The sequence below is a fragment of the Miniopterus schreibersii genome, assembly GCF_964146895.1.
Source record: "Miniopterus schreibersii genome assembly, chromosome: 1".
NCBI classification, from domain to species: domain Eukaryota; kingdom Metazoa; phylum Chordata; class Mammalia; order Chiroptera; family Miniopteridae; genus Miniopterus; species Miniopterus schreibersii.
The window spans coordinates 60086094-60105508 of NC_138101.1; the positions used below are offsets into that span (position 1 = coordinate 60086094).

Genomic DNA, 19415 nt, shown 5'->3' on the forward strand with positions numbered 1-19415 from the left:
TTCTGAGGACCTTCTAGTTATAATGTCCTCTGACTCTAAGGAGCACTATGACCAAAAAGGAAATTAACATGGTGGAAGATAATATCAAGATCAGCAAATGAATGGGGGGCAGAAAGGCATGGAAGAGAAGTGGCAGTATGCTCCCTTTTATCAAATAGAAGTGGGGCCTGAAATCCACTTCTTTGGACACAGAGAGCAGCAGTAACAGAGGAATCCTGGGTTTCTGTCATGTCTGCAGATCCCAATAAATTCTTGTTTCCATGGGAATGAGGAAACTGCCTCTTAACAGACTGATGGTTTTAAAATCCCACCTATTTAGAAAATTTTCTTCCATTTGCTTCTGTTGAGCTGGACCCTGTTTTGGTAGAACAGCAAGTAGCAAGTAGCTGAAAGAAAAAGAAATTGTTCCCTTCTATTCTGCTAGTACATTCTACTCAAAATTTGGGCAACGGGGGAAAATAAAATAAAGTGATACTGAAAATTTTGAACATCTTTTCTTTTTTTCATACTCCATATAAGGTCACAAACCTATTAGAATTGGCTACCAAATTCTTCTTAACATGTTATCCCAATCTCTACCAACTCCCTATATTTTTGTACCCCTTTTTCGTAACCCCCCCTTATCATGCTCTTGTCCTTAAATTTTCTCACTCTCCTTATTGCCTGCAAATAAACTGTGTAACACAGTGAGTGGTTAAGGGGATGGTATAATTAGGAAAAACATCCTCCAAAATATCCCAGGAATACAAAATTCTTATCTGCAATTATCTCTTGCTAATGTGAGTTAGGGAGAGAAGGAAGGTGGTGAAGAGAAAGTGAGACATACTTGCTTCACCTTCTGCTAAACTATTGTGTGTGTCCCTTATTCTGAGACCCAATTCTTTCAAGAAAAAAGTAGAGTGAGCAGTCTGCTCTCTGCCATTCCTAGATTGTTTTGCTCTAAGATGACTGACATGCCCTTAAACATAAGTAGATGTGAAAGAGGTTATTAATGTAACTTACTGGTGAGTTATTTGCAGAATTGAATAATTGTGATAATCAAAGGTAATATTACATGTCGATTGCACTAATGGACCCAATTTTTCATGTCTTCCTATATCCATGCTCTTTAGTAGTGACCCCCACACTCTGACTTTCTGCTTGGTTACGTGACTTGCTTTGGTCGATGGTGTTATAACAATGTTGATGCAAGCAGGGGCTTCAAAAGATCCTCACATGCTTTCACCTCCTCTCTTGTGCTCTGTCATCATCATAAAACTAGTCAGCTGGTGGAGGGAACTCATGTAGTAGACGCAACCATGTTCTACCATGACAGCTGAGGCCATCATAGATCAGATGACAGTCAAATGGTCCCCACACATGTGTGTGAGCCCAGATGAGACCAACCCTTCTCAGAAGAGCTGCCAGATAACTTTCCACCACACTTTCTACTTTTCAGAGTAGAATGAGTTTGCAGCAGGTTATCTAGCACAGAGGAAATACAAGAATACCAGGATGCATGAATTTTGTTTTCTTTGTCTAACAGTTTTTTACAATACAGCTCACCTTGATAGGGATGACTAAAAAATTACTCCCGCCTTCTTCCACTTTATTCAAAATTCGGCTGAAAGAAGCTGACACACATAAAGAGGTAATTAGCAAATACTTCCAGGATCTTAAGCTATACATTAAAGAATTTTATGAATGTGACTGTCCTCACATCCACAGATAAGAAAGTCACTCCTGCATTGATTTTTCAGAAAGAGCTTCAAAGGATCTCAAGTCCAGTATATTTTTTTAAAGTTTAACATTCAGCTTTTTTTCCAATTCTATTTATTTATTTATTTATTTATTTATTTATTTACTATTGACTTGAAAGAGAGAGAAACATTGATCTGCTGTTCCACTTTTCTATGTATTCATTGGTTCCTTCTTGTATGTGTCGCAACCAGGGACCAGCCCACAACCTTGGTGCATAGGGTCAACGCTCTAACCAACTGAGCTGCTGTCCAGGGCTCACATACCGCTTGATTAAACTTTGCTTTGTTTTGCTATTTCAAATAATCACATAGGAATTTTTTATATTTCATCTTTAAATTTCATCTTTTTAGGACAAATTGTGGAGTCAGGTGTTCTATTAAAAGAGAAAATATGAAAGTTTGTATTTATTAATTAGTTTTAATATTAAATAGCCCAAAAAATATTTTACTAAAGAATCATCTTTCAAGGACTCTTTTTCCCCTTTCTCACTGAACCCACTCATGGATACATGTACTCATATTCCATCTGTGCTAGTACAAATATTAATTCAAAATTTGACAGCATGATTATCTCTTAATGAGATAAGTCATCAATTGCCAAACTGGGAGTTAACATCTTCTGCCATTTAATATTATCATTAGTTTTTTCGAGGGTGTAGAAATTTTAATTTTTAAACTAAGGGAAAATTATATTGCTTGTATCTTAAAGAAAATAAACAAACTTTTAAATAATTTTCCAATTGTGCCCTCAAACTTATTTTGTTAATTATAAAATTATTCATGTATACTGTAGTGTTATGTTTTGAAAACATACAATGATGATTTTAAAAAACTTTAAAATTCACAATCCTCTCACCTAGAAATAACTAACACTAACATTTTTGTTTTTCTTCTGATCTTCCCTGCATGAATAGGCACACCCAGACAGTAACATAAAAAGCATTTTTAATCACTTTTAAGCTATACTAAATTAAATGTAATTTTTGTATCTTTCTTTCATCTAACCTATTATTAAAGCTCTTTCAAACACATTATTTTAGACATGTGCCATAATTATTTATCATTGTGGTAGCCAGCCTCCAAGATAGCTCCCAAAGATTACTGCCTCCTGGTATTCAAGATCCTGTGCAGTATCCTCCCATATCGAATAGAGCTGACCTGTGCAACCAATAATACATATACTTCAGAAACAATATTGTGATGTCCAAAGCTGGGTCATAAAGGGCATTACAGCTTCTGCCTTGTTCTTTTTTCCAATTACTCACTATAGGAGAAGCTGACAGACATACTCCGCCTTGGTCCAGAGGGGTCCTCATAGTGAGGAATTGAGGCCTCCTGCCAACAACCAGCACTAATTTGCCAGGTATTTGAGTTTGTCACCATGGAAATAGATCCTCCCAGTCAGTCAAGTTCTTAGGTGACTGCAGTCCTGGGTGACACCTTGAATGTAACCTCATGACTCTGAGAGACAACCAAACTAATCTGCTCCTGGGTTCCTGACCAACAGAAATTGTGTGAGTTAATAAATATTTATGATTTTAAACATCTAAATTTTGGAATAACTTGTTGCACATAAATAAATAATAATAATTTTGGTGCCAGAAGTGGGATGCTACCATAACAAAAGACCTAAAATGTGGGAGTGGCTTATGAAAGCATGAAGGAAAGACTTTGAAAAGTGAAAGTATAAAAAAAGTGAAAAGTGCATTGAAGAAACGATTAGCAGAAGCTTGATGACCTTCAAGGATGCTTTTGGTGAGGGCTTGGAGGAAAATCTGGAAACATTATTAGAAACTAGAAAAAGAGAGATTCTTTTTAGATAGAACAAAAATTTAGCAACACTGTAATGTGCAAAAAAGAAAAAATATCTAATTAACTAAATGATTTAGCCAAGGCAATTTCCAGGCAGAATGTTGAAAGTGCGCTAGTTTCCCTCTGGCTGGTTACAGCAATATGTGAGTAAGAGATAAGCTGAAGGAAGAACTATTAAACAAAGAGGAGTCAAGACTCTCTGCTTTTGAAATTTTCCAGATGACAGAAAATGCTAAAATTGTAAAATGGCTTTCAGGCCAGAAAAAAAAATCAAATCCAGAGCTCTTCCAAGAAAACATGGCCTTAGGATGAAGCTGAGGCTGTTACTATAAAATCCTATTTTAATAACTTTTTAGAATCTAAGGGAGTACTCCTCTTGGGTTCCAACCTAGTTAGCGGCAACATGGCTAAGTGCACCAAAAAGGTTGGAATAGTCAGTAAATACAGGCCATGTTATGGCACCTCCCTCAGGAAAATGGCGACGAAAATTGAAATTAGCCAGCATGCCAAGTGCACTTGCTCCTTCTGTGGCAAAACCAAGATGAAGAGATGAGCTGTGAGGATTGGGCACTGTGGTTCCTGCATGAAAACAGCAGCCGGTGGCGCCTGGACCTATAACACCACTTCTGCTGTCACAGTGAAGTCTGCCACCCGAGGACTGAAGGAATGAAAGACCAGCAGGGCTCCGCACTTTGAAACATTGCTAGCCTATAATACATGGGTTAAGTTATGTAACAACAGCAACAAAAAAATCTGACCAGCCTGGCTTGGCTCAGTGATTGAGCATCAACCTAGGATCCAGGAGATCGGGTTTGATTCCCAGTCAGGGCACATGCCTGGGTTGTGGGTTCGATCCCCAGTCAGGGACATGCAGGAGGCAGCCAATCAATGATGGCTCTCTCATCATTGATGTTTCTATCTCTCTCTTTCTCTCTCCCTTCCTCTCTCTGAAATCAATAAAGATATATATATTTTAAAAATCTACGGGAGGTACTTACTTCAGAGAACTCTAGGGCTTCTAAGTAGCTTAAGGGCATTGTCCCTCAGCAATTTCCACAAAAGCACAAGGCAGAAAATGGCTTATCTTGAAGAGATGTAATGGTGTAGCTTTTGTCTAATGGAATGAAACCCACCTACAATCCTTTATGATTTATAATTATGTGATTCTGGGGTTGTTGTTGGGGTTTTTTTGTTGTTGTTCATTACTATCAGCAGATACGCTACCAGGTTTGACTGAGAGGACTGAAATCACACAAAATGAAAAGAGGCCTTTAGACTCCCAAACTTTGATATGCAGGAAACAGGCTGAGAAAACATGGGTCTCTTAGCTGTACAACATGGGTTACCCTTAATGGAACAGGAAGGAAGAATAAAAGGTCAGAAATGAGAACTCTGAGGGTAGAGCTTAGAGCCATGGAGAATCATTCCCAGAAAAGAGTAGGCCTGAACCCTGATTGAGGAACTTTCAACATTTGCCTGGCTAGATTTTAGAACTGCTATGAAGCAATGACCTCATGTGCCTCCTGTTCTTTCTGTCTTGAACAGGACTATCTACAGCAGTTTTCCTATGCCTGTCCCAGCAGTATATGTCAGATAGCAGGTCTTCTGATTGAGAAGAACTACACTTGAACTATACTTGGAACTAAGTACTGAAGGAACTATACCCAAAGAGCTTCATCTGCCCCAGGACCTGATTTAGATGGTGAGATTCTGTATTGGAACTGATGTTGAAACAAGTTGAAACTTTTGGGGGCCTTGAGAAAGGGTGAGTGTATTTTGCATATGTGAGGCACATAAATCACCCGGGGGCAGAGCACAGATTGTAGTAACTAGCTTCTCTGATGACTCCCAGTAATTCTTACCTACTGGTATTCATGTCCCTATTTAGCCTCTTACCACAATGAATGTGATTAATCCATGCAACACACCAGATATTGTGAAAATAACAGAATGTGACTTCATAGAAGACATTGCAGTTTCCCCTTTGTTTTCTCTTGTATCACTCACTATGGGAGAAACCAGCTGCCATGTCATGAAAGGACACGCCAGTCTTCTGAGGAGGTCCAGGTGGTAAGGAATTGAGACCCACCAACAAACATCACTAACTTCCCAAGCATGTGTGTGAGCTACCTTGGAAGCAAAACCTCTAGCCCCGATCAAGCCTTCAGATGACTATAGCCCTGGCCTACTTCATGATATATCCTGAGGCAGAACCATCCCGCTAAGCTACTCCTGAGTTCCTGACCACATAAATTGTGTGAGATAATTAATGTTTATTGTGTTAAGCCACTAAATTTGGGGGTAATTTGTTATATATTACTAGATAAGCAATACAGCCTTATTTTATCATATAGATATGCCATAATTGAGTTAACCATTTTTCAGTGTTGAACATTTAGATTGCTTCTTTTTTTTTTTTTTTAATCCTCACCTAAAGATACATTTTCATTGATTTTTTTTTAGAGAGAGCAGAAGGGGAAGAGAGAAAGAAACATCAATATGAGAGAGAAACATTGTTTGCACTCTCCACCCAGGAATCGAACCCACAACCTGGGTATGTGCCTTGATAGGGAATCAAGCCCATAACCTTTTCTGGCATTCAGGTTATTGCTTCAGCCAACTGAGCTACCTGGCCAGGCAGCTTCTAAGTTTTGATTATTAGACATATTGCTGCTTTGAAGAAACTAATAATAAATTGCTACTTATGAATCTATTAGTACATCTCTAGACTAAATTCTTAGCAGTGAAGTTACTAGATATGAACAATGTATGTTTCTAGCTGTATTGTACAGGGTGAGACAAAAGTAGGTTTACTGTTGTGAGTACACAAAGCAGAGTTTATTTTTATATTATTAATTATTGCATTATTTTTCCGCATGAGGAACTGTAAACCTACTTTTGCATATTACCCTGTACAAGAGTATGCATTTTACTGTAGGCTCAGCTATGCTTTGAAAAATCACATGACAGGAGCTGGTTCAGTTGGCTGAGTGTCTTCCCGTGCACCAAAAGGTGGCAGGTTCAATTTCTGGTCAGGGCACATGCCCAGGTTTCAGGTTCGGTCCCCAGCGTGGGTCCATATGGGAGGCAATAGATCAATATTTCTCTCTCACATTGATGTTTCTCTCTCTCCCTCTCTCTTCTTCTCTCTCTAAAAAAGTCATAAAAATATATTTAAAAATAAAAAATAAAATAAAAATCCAAGACAGGAACACCCACCATCACTATTTTTATTTAGCACTGCACTAGAATAAACACACTTAGAAAATAAAATAAAAATAAAAGCATAAAAATCAGAGAGGAAAAATTTAAATCTCTACTATTTTCATTTTATAGGATGAATATTTGGAAAACACAAGAGGAACTATTAAAAATCTATTATAAATGATAAGAGAATTCCATCAGGTGACAAGAGACCAAAGAACTATATCTCCACCCTAGATGCATTCAAGAAGCTTTGAGTAGAGGTCTGACCAAGTATGTTTACAGGCAGTGATGGGGGGAAACAGAACTGCTTCTTGATCATATTCTGCTGAATCCATCTCACTCAACAAACAAGTTACACAAATACAAATGACTTAGTTGTATAACACTTGAATGGTACATGTATCACTCTCAAATGTGTGCCTAGGCATTCATAATCCCTAACTATCGTGAGGGGAGTTACTGCTGGTTTTGAAACTTTAATTAGCAGGAGGCAAATAAGGGAGTGCATGGTGATTGAAGCAGTTTGTCAACCCGAACTGCCTCATTTCTTCCCTCAATCCCTGCAGCTTCTCACACTCCTTCAGATAATCTTCTCTGACACTAATAAACCAGGTCTTCACTGTTTAGCATTTTGCTTCCTAAACCACTGCTGAGTCACTCTCCCATCCTGGCAAGCTCTCACACGTGAGAATTTCTACTGTGTTAGCTGGTTCCAATCCTGAAGGGTATGTTCAAGCCCAGAGGCCTAACTAGGCTCCTTCTTCTTTTTTTTATTTTTATTTTTATTTTTATTTTTTCCTATCACCATTTATCTCCCCTATATATACCCTCTTCTACCTCCACCGGAAACCCTCCCCCTTCAGCTTTTTTTTAATCTCACTTGAAGATCTGTTTATTGATTTGAGTGAATGAGAGAGAGAGAAACATCAATGTATGCCTCTGGTACACACCCCAACTGGGGATCAAACCCACAACCTTTTGGTGTACGAGATGATGCTCCAACCAACTGAGCCACCCGACCAAGGCAGGTTTCTTCTTGATGCTTGGATTTATAGGACTGCATGTTGAGAACTCTTAACTACCCACGGTTATAGGTCTCAGGAATAGGCGGAGCTTGATACTGATCCACAAACTGGATTCTGCCTCTGAGATTTCCTTCCTTCACCAAGTCAACTAGCAAGTGATAGACGTAACCAGGATATACTGTCTTGGCTCACTCTACTAAAGAAGGGGGAAAACAGAACTGCTTCTTGATCGTACCCTGCTCACTCACTCTGCATACTCCCTAAAGAAGACACCAATGATAAGAAAAATGGGTGCAAATGAAGAAGGGAATAAGGAGAGGGAAAGGGCCCAACAAGTGAACTGCAAGTTTCTGGAGCAATGAGGACTGTCTGTAATCTCACCTGGCACTGTAGGGTCCACCTCCAGGCTCAGCACCCTTGCAGTAATGTTTTATACACAGTTGACCTTCCCGCCATGTCTGACAAATATTCCTAAGGCTAATGTGAGTTAAACATAGGAAGATATTGGGGTGTTCATTCCTGCATCCTTCCCAAACATCAGAGAGCTAAGTGTACTGGTCACTAAGAAGAACCTCCAGATCCCTCCCTTTCCCCACAGGGTGGGGCTGGGGGCACTTTGAAAAAGGGCAGGGAATTTTAAGTGGCTTTTCCAGAACACAGAGGGAGGGGAGGTGATTCTCCATAGACAAAGGTGTCAAGTTGCCAGAAGCCAAATGCAGTAGCAGTAATGTGTATGCTTTCTCTGAAGTGAATTGCAGAGATCATATCCTCCAATTTCAGCAAGCAAAGGTCAGGCCTGTGAGAATCTCTCATTCTAGCTTGGAGAGCTCCATGCTGAAATATACACCATGTTTATTCATCAAAATAAATAAAACAAACAAAAAGCCCTGCAAACTAAGCCAATAGAGGACAGAGCAACTGAGTTTTAAATGGTTAGAAAGAGAGAAAATATGAGAAAGTCATCCTCAGCATGCACTCACCTATGAAGCTATTAAAATACCATACCTTAGATCCCTGGCTGGTGTGGCTCAGTGGTTAGTTGGCCCTCCCACCAAAGGGTTGCACGTGGGAGGCAACCAATCACTGTGTCTCTCTCACATTGATGTTTCTCACTCTCTTTCCCATCCCCCCCCCACTTCCACTTCCTTTACACAATCAATGGAAAAAATGGCCTCGGGTGAAAATTAACAATCTCCAGGGTGTGAATTTTTCATTATGGATTCACAATATCTTACAATCTCTCTATTTGTCCCATGGGATATTAGGGAATTCACAAAAGAGATTTACAATTAATTTTATTTTAAATGAATATATAGTGTATCACATTTGGTGAGAGAGAGGAAATCTGAGACAAAATAAAAATAAAATGTTGTAAACTAAAAAAAAAGGTTGAAAGGCATGGCCTTATGGATAACTCTGGCATGTTAAATGGATGTAGAGCAGAAGAGTGCTTCAATGTCCTTTTGAAAGTCAGGGATGTTTTAATTCTTTGGGGTTTGACCTTGATTCATATTAAATTTCAAAAGCACGTGTCTCAGTCCTCAATTCAGTTAGGTTTAACCTCTCCCAGTGCTTGGCACTAAGCTGGACACTGGTGATACAGAGAGGAAAACATACATCTGCTCTAAGAAGAGTCTAGAAGATGACATTTTTGCTAGCAAAAACAAACAAACAAACAAAAAACAGTGCACCAAGTCAGTTCAACAAACATTATGGAGAGCTGATTGTGAGGTCCTGGGCAAGGCCCTGATAACCACCCAAATAATGCCAAGCAGCAAATGGCTTTACTATGATTTTGTGATACATAATGTGTATCTGGGCATAGAAGATTTAGTTCTCTAATTATGTTTTGCTTATGTTAATATTAAAATTAGCCTTTTTTCCCTGATCGCCCTCAGAGGAAGAAATGGCTTTAGAAGCATACTGGGCAAGAAGATTTTTTTTTTTTTTAAATATATCTTTATTGATTTCAGAGAGAGGAAAGGAGAGGGAGAGAGAGAGATAGAAACATCAGTGATGAGAGAGTCATTGATCAGTTGCCTCGAGCCTGCAACCCGGGCATATGCACTGACCGGGAATCGAACCCCGATCGCCTGGATCCTAGGTCGATGCTCAACTGCTGAGCCACGCCCAGCCAGGCAAGAAGATATTTTTTAAAAGGACTCACAATACCCAAGAAAGCATGGCTCCTCTGTCCCACCCTCTATTCCTTCCTCTACAGAATTTTTTTTTATCTTTTCAGAAATTATATTTGACTCCTTAGGAATATGGAAAATGTTTGTTTTAATTGTTACAAAATCATGGGAGGAGAGAGAGAACACTTTTTAACTTACTGATCCCCTACTAAGGGCCAGATATTGTACTGGATGCGTTACATGTGATCTCTTTTAATCCTTCCTAGGGCCCTGTAAAGCTGGCGTTGTTATCATCAGTTTAGAGATGAGAAAACTAAAGCACATAATCAATGAAAGATTAAGTCAGAATTTGAATATCAGTCCACCAACTTTAAGACCTATTTCTTTCCACTATCCAATATACTCTAACCTTTAAACATCCCAATTCACCAACAGCCCAATAGAGAAATGGGAAAGGGGAGGAACCAACAATTCACAGAAAAGGCTCTAGAACATTCTTTTAGATGTATAATTATACTCACAAGGAAAGAAATGCAACTTGAAACTTCACCTGTAAAAATATCAGAGCTGTAGCACATTTGGTATCACACTGTGTGGGTGAGGGTGTGGGAAACAGGCTTGCTCATCCACTACTGGCAAGAGTAAGGGAGTTTGGAGACAAAATGATGGTGTAGGGAACCGTGGTACCCGCCGCCTCCCACAACCACATCGAAATTACAACTAAAATACAGAACAACCATCATTCAGAACCTCCTGAAATCTGGCTGAACAGAAGTTCTACAACCAGGGAACTGAAGAAGCATTGAGACCAGTAGGAGGGGTGGAGATGTGGGTCAGAATCTGGGCTGAATCATGGAGACACAGTTGCGGTCCCACACTCAGGTACTTGGTTTAAAGCTGGGAGGGTTATCTCGGTTGACAGAGGTTTCCCAGAGGAGCGAGGGGTCCCAGCCCCACATCAGTCTCCCCAACCCAGGGGGCCTGTGCCAGGGGGCCAGCCCACAGCTTTGGGCTGTAAAAACCAGCAGGGAGTGTGGCTGAGGGAGGCGGAGGCTGTGGGAGCCCCAGGCTTTCCTCTTAAAGGGCCCGTGCACGGATTCACTCAGATGCTCTCCCTCTGAGCTTCAGGGGTGGGCGGCAGCTTGAAAGGAACTTGGGACATTCAGGAGGACCAAACTTGCCTGGATTCAGGGTGAGAGCTGGAGGGGCAGCTTTCTCCCAGGCAGAAGAGCTGGCAGAGGCCATTGCTCCTTTGATGAGCCCTCCTTCCACAGAGCTGGCACGCAGATGCTATAGCCAAATCTTCAGCAACCTGGCTCACTCGTTTTGCCTGCCCTGGTGATCCCCAGAGACTTTGCCCCTCCATACATGCAAGTTCATCCAAGCCATTTTCAGTGGCTTTTCTATGCAAATGGCCTCTCTAGCCTCATGTTTAGGACTTTTCTAAAATCTCTCAAACAAGCAGCAACTGGCCTCAGCATGCCCCATACTTCTCAATAAGTGGCCCCAGGCCTGGCACTAGTGGCAATCTGCATTGGTTCATAGCTTAGCCTTTCCTGGACACCTCCAAGCCCAGAACAAGTAGCAGCCATTTATGGGTTGCTGTGTAGCTCATGCTGGGTGGCTCTGGGCAGGGCACAGGCAGAGGCTGACTCTGCACCTCCCAGGAGGTCCCAGAGACAGTGCACCTGGTGGTCAGCTTCAACCATGCTGGATTACAATCCTACCACATCTACGAGTGACACACTCAAGGGATGTATTACGTGAACACCAAAGCTCCACTGAAGTAAATCCTCCATAAGGGTGTCTACAGCACAGCAGCTCTTCGGCTATAGCTGCAGCTGGTCCTCACAGCCAACTGGCCTGGGAGTCAATTCCTCCCAGTGATGCCAACAGCAACCAAGGCTCAACTACAACAGGACAGTGCACACAGCACACATAGGGGAGTACCTAGAAGGCCCATCTTAGGTGACTGGGAGACTGGGCCACTGGACCCTACAGGACACCTACTACACAAAGCCACTCTACAAATTCCAGGAGACATAGCAGCTCTACCTAATACATAGAAACAAACACCTGGAGGTAGCCAAAGTGGGGAGGCAAAGAAACATGTCACAAAGGAAAGAACAGAAGAAATCTCTAGAAGAGGAACTAAATGAAATAGATCCAAGCAAGCTAACAGACACAGAGTTCAGAATTTTGTTTATAAGGATGTTTAAGCATACTATTAGGGAAACAACTGAGGAAATCGATAACATAATAAAGTACCAATTTGAAATGAAGGCTACATGAACTGAAATGAAGAATAATTTACAGGGAATCAACAGTAGAGTAGAGGATGTTGAGAATCAAATCAGCAATTTGGAACATGAGGAAACAAAAACCACTCAACCAGAAGAGCAAAAAGAAAAAAGAATCCAGAAATATGAAGATAGTATAAGGAGCCTCTGGGACAACTTCAAGAGGCCCAACATTCATATTATTGGGGTGCCAGAAGGGGAAGAAAGAAACCAAGAAATTGAAAACCTATTTGAAAAAGTAATGACAGAAAATTTCCCCTACTTGGGGAAAGAAATAGACTTTCAAGTCCAGGAAGCACAGAGGGTCCCAAACAAGAGGAACCCAAAGAGGCCCACAGCAAAACACATCATCATTAAAATGACAAAGGTTAAAGACAAAGAGAATCTTAAAAGCAGCAAGAGAAAAGCAATTAGTTACCTACAAGGGAGCACGACTGTCAGCTGATTTCTCAACAGTAACTTTGCAGGCCAGAAGGGAGTGGCAAGAAATATTCAAAGCAATGAAAAGCAAGAACCTACAACCAAGATTGCTCTACCCAGCAAAGCTATCATTTAGAATTGAAGGTCATATAAAGAGCTTCACAGATAAGAAAAAGCTAAAGGAGTTCATCACCACCAAACCAGTACTACATGAAATGTTGAAGGGTCTTCTTTAAGAAGAAGCTAATGAACAAAAGAAACTGACAAACAAAATAGACCCAGACACATTGAAGCATGCAACAGACTGTGGTATCTCAGAAGAAGAGTGGAGGGGATTGATTTAGGGGTGGCCAGAGATTAACCAAAAAAGTTATATACCTATATGCATAACCCATGGACACAGACAATAATGGGATGAAGGCTTGGGGAGGGGGTGGGAGCGAGGTGGAGGGGGTCAATGGAGGGGGAAAAATGGGACACCTGTAGTACTGTCAACAATAAAGATAAATTTAAATAATAAATAAAAAATAAATAATAAATAAATAAATAAATAAATAAATAAATAAATAAATAAGAGTAAGGCACTTTCACAATTCCCACCAATATTACTCTTCCATGATTTTATCCATCAGGAATACTTGCATTTGTGAGAAATGAGATAGCACAAGACATTGTCTATAATAGCAAAGGATTGGAACAATCTGATTTTCATTAATTGGAGACTTTATCAATTATGGTCATCTATACAAAGAGTTCTATACAACCATAAAAAAATCAAGATTATTGTTGATATAATTTGTTAAGTGAAAACAAGAAGATGCAGAACAGCAAGTGCTATGTGCTCCAATTTGTGTGAAGGGGAAAATACATACAAATCTTTGTATTTAACTAGACTAGTAAGAAATTAGGAACACTGGCCATCTCCAAGCTGGGATCTGGGTGCAGGGGGAGGACGGCACACTTATCTCTGTACAGCCTTTGTGCCATTTCAATTTTGAAACATGTAAATGCATAACCTATTTTTTAAAAGCAAAACTTAAAAATTAAAAAGATACCAATTAATTGCCTTTAAGAACACCGTATTTAACTACCAAATAATAGAAGTGGGGGCAATGATACTTCACTGGCTTGAAATTGAAGGTTGTGCAAATCGATACAAAATCACCCCCAGCCAGCTTTCTCCAGCCAGTCATGTCTTTGGAACTACTTCTTCTTACATTGTTGTTAAGGCTATGAGTTGAACACTTTACTTTTGTCCCTTCTCTGTAAAATAGTATTATAACACTGATGAGAACATTTATGGGAGGACTGCTCTTTGCAAAACTCTGAGCTTAGAGCTGCATTTATAGTGTCTCATTTAATCTCCACAATAACCTTAAGCAGTGGGAATATCAGCCCCACTTCAAAGGTGAGAAAATAGAGACTAACAAATGAGTGTTCTCTATTTGCACTGATTTCCAGATAGTATGAAGCAACTGCTTTGTAATGTACACAGCATTTTGAGGGGAAAAAAGTAAGGAAAAAAAAGAAAAAAAAGAAGGCCTCTAAAAGTCCATCATGCCACACAAAAAACAAAGATGCTGACACAAAATTTGTTCCACAGAGATTATTCTAAAGGACTCTTATGGCATTCAAGTGCTACTCAGTAAAAGTAGTCTGTGGATTATAGAAGGGATGTTAATGTGTTTTTGTTTTTGTTTTTGTTTTTGTTTTTTTGCTAATGTTTTGAAGGAAGAAAAATCCTGTAAAATTACAGTAGCCAGAGACTCCTCCCCTATTCCCATCAATTTCTCATTTACAGTGTGCACAAAGCAAGTGCTATTATTTTAACACAAAGAGAACCAAATTCTTTTTTCACCACACACTGATAAAAAAAATCATATAGTACAGGTTTCTGCTGTTATCTGAAAGTAGAACATGTCTATGAAAACTTCATAAGCTGAAATGATGTAAAGGGAAAAAGCAATTACCATTAATTTATTATGGAAAAATATTTGAGCGTTCCCAGACCCAAAATTCAACATATGCAGTGTCTTTATTTCATTCATCATGATGGCAACACTTAATTACATCCAATTTTACACTAAGCATAACACCTTTATGAGCTCTCTTAGGCTTTTCTGATACCTTAGGACACATCCTTCTAAAGGATGCACAAAATACATGGAGATAAAGCACAGATGCTCACAGACACAGTTCACAGCTCTGGGGCTTGATGCTGAGGTGCTGAGTGTGGTTTCTGGGGAAGGAGCCTAGTGGGGACACTCTCCCTGCCTGGGGTGCACGCTGCCTCTATAAGGATTCATGCAAAACAACGCTGAACGTAATTTCCCCTTTTTGCCTTTTCTCAAGCAAGCAAAAATCTTCAGATTTCTTTCCATTTGCAAAAACAGATCCCAATGTAGGTCTTTTGGAAAAGTAAAATGGTATTCATAATGTGAACTTTCGAAAACTGGGGATACCTGCAAATCCTCTTCACTGCTCCTTGCACTAGCCTCAAGCATTCTCTTACAAGTTACAGAGTCCAGGATAAAAGCCTGGCATACTAAAAGGTATATCAGAAACTTTCCACTAAAATATACTTGGTATTTTATTATTGAAGTACAGACAACAGAATCAATCATTCACCCTTCGGCTTTCCTCATTACTGTGTAGGAGGCTGGAACTGAAGTTAAGGTGCATGCAAGAAATGCTTCGATTCCTGTCGCCCCAGCTGATATCTTAATCGGCCCGCGTTATCCAACCTCCTCTCTCTTAGTCATCGAGAAGTGTGTCCCACCTCACTAAGGCGCTCCCAAGAGAGGGGCTACTGTGTTCACATTCAAAGCAAAGAAGACTCTACGCTTTTTCCATAAACTTGCCATTTAGGCTCTTTGTGGGTTTTAGTGTGCTGTGAGGACTGTGTTCGAATTCAGCCTTCTTGATGGTAAAAACTCCTTGTTGATATTGGTAAACTTGAACTGCTACTCCAAGGGCAAAAGATGGCGTGTGGAGCACAGGATAAAGACACCATAAAAATCTGTTTATTTCTGCTCTGGGGTTTTGGTGGATATGGATTTTGTATATTGCTTCCACATAATTCAGTCCAGTGGGACATATGATAGTCATCACCTATTTATGACCAGGCACGGTCCTAAGCCCTGAGGATGCAGGTAAATACAAAACCAAGTTCTTTCCCTCAAGGAGCTTAATATCCTACCAGATGATACAGAAATACTGTATACAAAGTCAGGTAAATGATATGTGACATGAAAAAAATTAAATCAAATAAGGAAGTAGAAACTAACAAGGGGTACATTTTAGTTAGGGCAGCCAGGGAAGGTGTCTCTGATGGGCCACTTCCAAAGAGGTGTGAATGAAGCCCGTGGTTATCCCAGAAAGAAAGTCCAGTGCAGAAGGAACTGCAAGTTCAAGGCCCCAAGGTGGGAGTGGGTTTGGCAGAAATAGTGTAGGAAAGGTACAGGCAGCAAAGGGGAGAGTGGAAGGAAAGAAAAGGAATCAGAAAAACAGCTGAGATCCCTGAAGAGCCTTGTAGGACACGATAAGGGCTTCCAACAGTAGGAAGCAATTGAAAGGTTTTGAGCAGGTAAGTATCATGATCTGATTTATATTTTTTAAATGACATCTTTGGGCCCTGGCTGGGAGTCCAGTTGGTTGGGGGTCGTCCCAATATGCCAAGGTTGTGGGTTCAATCGTTGGTCAGAAGCAATCAATGAATGCATAAATAAGTGGAACATGAAATCAATGTCTGTCTCTCTCTCTCTCTGCCCCTTCCTCTCTCTCTCTAAAGTCAATAAATTTTAAAAAATTAAAATGACATCTTTGGAATCTACAGTGATCTCAAATTTAAAAGTTTTTTTAAAAATTCTGTCTCTGGCTGCTGGGTGGGGACGTGGTAGGCCGACTCTGAGAGGGCTGCCATTGATCCCCGCCTTTGGAGTTCCCACCCTTCTCTAAGGCCTCCCCTTGAGTACGAGCTGCACTTATTGATCACTTAAAATGAATAGAATGTGACGGAAGTAATGGGATGTCCCTTCTGAGAGCAGGCTATGAAAATACTATGGTTTCATCCTGAACATTCTCTCTTGCATTCTCTCTCTCTCCCTCCCTGTCTCTTCCTCCCCTTCTCTCTCCTCTCTCAGGCCGCTCACTCTGAGAGAAGTCAGCTATATTGTGAGCCACCTTATGGAGAGGCCCACATGATGTGACAAGGAACTGAGACCTGTAGTCCAAAGCCATGAGGAGCTGACAGTCACGTGAGTGATCTTGGAAGTAGACCTTTCTGCCCCAGTCAATTCTTGAGATAACCAAAGCCCTGACCAACAGGTGAGCCACAATGTCACAAGAGACTTTGAGCCAGAGGCACCCAGTTAAGCTGCTCTCGGCTTCCTGACCCACAGAAACTGTATGATAATATATGTTTGTTGTTTTTAAGTCATTATGTTTTGAGATAAGCTGTTATACAGCAATAGATAACTAAAACAGGGAAATTAGAGTAGAAGCAAAAAGACCAGTTTTTTGTTTTGTTGTGGTTTTTTTGTTTAAAAAAAAAAATGTCTTTGTTGATTTCAGAGAGAGGAAGGGAGAGGGAGAGAGAGATAGAAACATCAATGATGAGAGAGTCATTGATCGGCCACCTCCTGCATGCCCCACACTGGGGATCGAGCCCACAACCCGGGCATGTGCCCTGACCGGCAATTGAACCGCAATTGCCTGGATCCTAGGTTGATGCTCAACTGCTGAGCAACGCTGGCCCTTTATCTGGAAGCAAAGCTGCACTGCTGGGTCAGAGATTAAACCACGAAGGTACACACATCCCTGCACAGCTGTTCTTCTAGGAAAAGCTGTGATCAAAAGCCCACTATTCCCCATCAGCGCACACAGCTGCTGGTCTCCTCTGTCTTCTTCTCACCCTTGATAAGGGAGCTTTTAAAATGCCTCAAAGATAAGTCCTGCTGCTGAGTTAAGGAGGCCCAAGTGGGGGGCAGGGCAGATTCATCAGAGAAACAATATCCACAGAGTATCACTCCTTCCAAGCCACCCCACTGCATGCTGTGTCACCACGTCTGCTTCCCTGGCATTTACTGTCTGCTTTGTGACCATTGATGTATAAGGAGTCACCCATAAAATAAGCATACTAAGATGTTTGTGGGTCACTGAAGGACAAAGGGTCCACCAGGGCACCCATAGGTACAGGCTAAGCTCAGGGTCTGTGTGACACATCAGAGAGACACTGCTGCTACGATGCGCCCCCTCCACACACACACCTTGTCAGTAAAACCTAATGCATGATACTGAAGGGCAAGACAGACTCAGCAGCTGATAGGTTCAGACACAAAAATCATCACAAGGTATAGCCACCGACACAACTCTGCTGAGAAGAGTGGTCACCTTCATGAATGATCATACCCCGAGCCAAGACCACTGTGATACACAGAACCATGTTACCGACAGCCCAACAAATAACAAATACATGCAAGTATATAAAGACACATCGTATTGTCACAATCAAAAACTGAGTACTAATGTTTGCAACAGGAAAGAACAAAATGATTGTTTTAGTTATACATCTAATCTCAAAGTCCACGCTTTAGTTAAAGATATCCACCTGCATCCAAGAAGATGTCATTAGCTTTTTGTTTCTAAAATACAAGATTTTAGAAATCCAAATGTACTTCTAAATCTAAATGCTTTGCCGTTGGGCTTATAATTAAGCCATAACCTCCTGCTAACACCCACAAACAATTTAAATTTGGAAACAGAAGTATCAAAATTTACATGATTTGTAAATTTTCTTAATATTTTTCCCCACCATGGATCTTTGCCAGCATTCTGTCATGTCTAATCTATAATGTCAGTTTGACAGTTAAACCAAACAGGAGCTAATGTTTGTGGCAGGGGAAAACAATCAGCACATCCATTCATTAGCATCCCGCTCACACATTCACTGTCAATTATAAATATTTGCTTGCGCTAAATTCTGGAACCATCATCGGAGCCATTACTGCCTGTAACGAAGTGATATGTTTGAAGAGTCGAGCTTCTGGCATTTTGCAGCTGGGGCTCAAGAATAATCAAATGTTCATAAACTAACACTTGGTCCCAGCAGGGTGTCTGGCTCGGGATAACAAATGATTATCCTGGACAATGGAACTACAAGTCAAAATCTGATTCATGAGTTTCACAAGTATGTGTCTGGACTACATCCATTAGTTTTTGTTGAAAGCATTTTCACTTGCTTTGGAGACATTTTTAGGGGACATTTAAGTACACAGTTGGCCTTGTTCATTGGCAGATGCTGCAGGATTCTTGGGGGAACTCCAGATTTTAATAAACATAATCAATGAAAGGTGTTGGTGTCCTGCTCAGATTCCCTTTGGGGCTGGTGCACCTGACTCTCAGCTGCTGAGTGATGGCTGCTAATGACTCACAGCTGCCCCCTTCTCAGAGCACTGGCTTCAGCCAAACAGAAGCCATCTTCACCTGGCTATGTCCTCTCTGTTCATCCCCAGACCTCAGCCAGTGACTTAACCACATGGACTATGACAAGCAAGTTGCTTCTCTCAAGGGCCAGCTCTGTGGTGAGGTTTATGCTCCAGAACTTCCCCCAGGGGGAAGACCACATACTTGCTTAGTTTACCTCCTTTAACCTGTCCTAGTTCTCTCGCTTATCTCCTGAGCGGACTCTGAGAAAAAACACTAGAAAAAGAACCCCCATCTTAGAGTCTGCTTCTAGGAAGCCCAACCTAAGACACCAAGAACTTTCCCCAGAATGGG

At 40.8% G+C, this 19415-nt stretch overlaps 1 pseudogene across 1 annotated transcript; it reads left to right on the plus strand.

Annotated features, from left to right (window-relative positions):
* Window positions 1-3954: 3954 nt before the first annotated feature.
* On the plus strand, window positions 3955-4221 carry LOC308559521 (large ribosomal subunit protein eL43 pseudogene; annotated as a pseudogene). Its single transcript has one exon. The product of its transcript is annotated as a large ribosomal subunit protein eL43 pseudogene (transcript).
* The last annotated feature ends 15194 nt before the right edge of the window (window positions 4222-19415 follow it).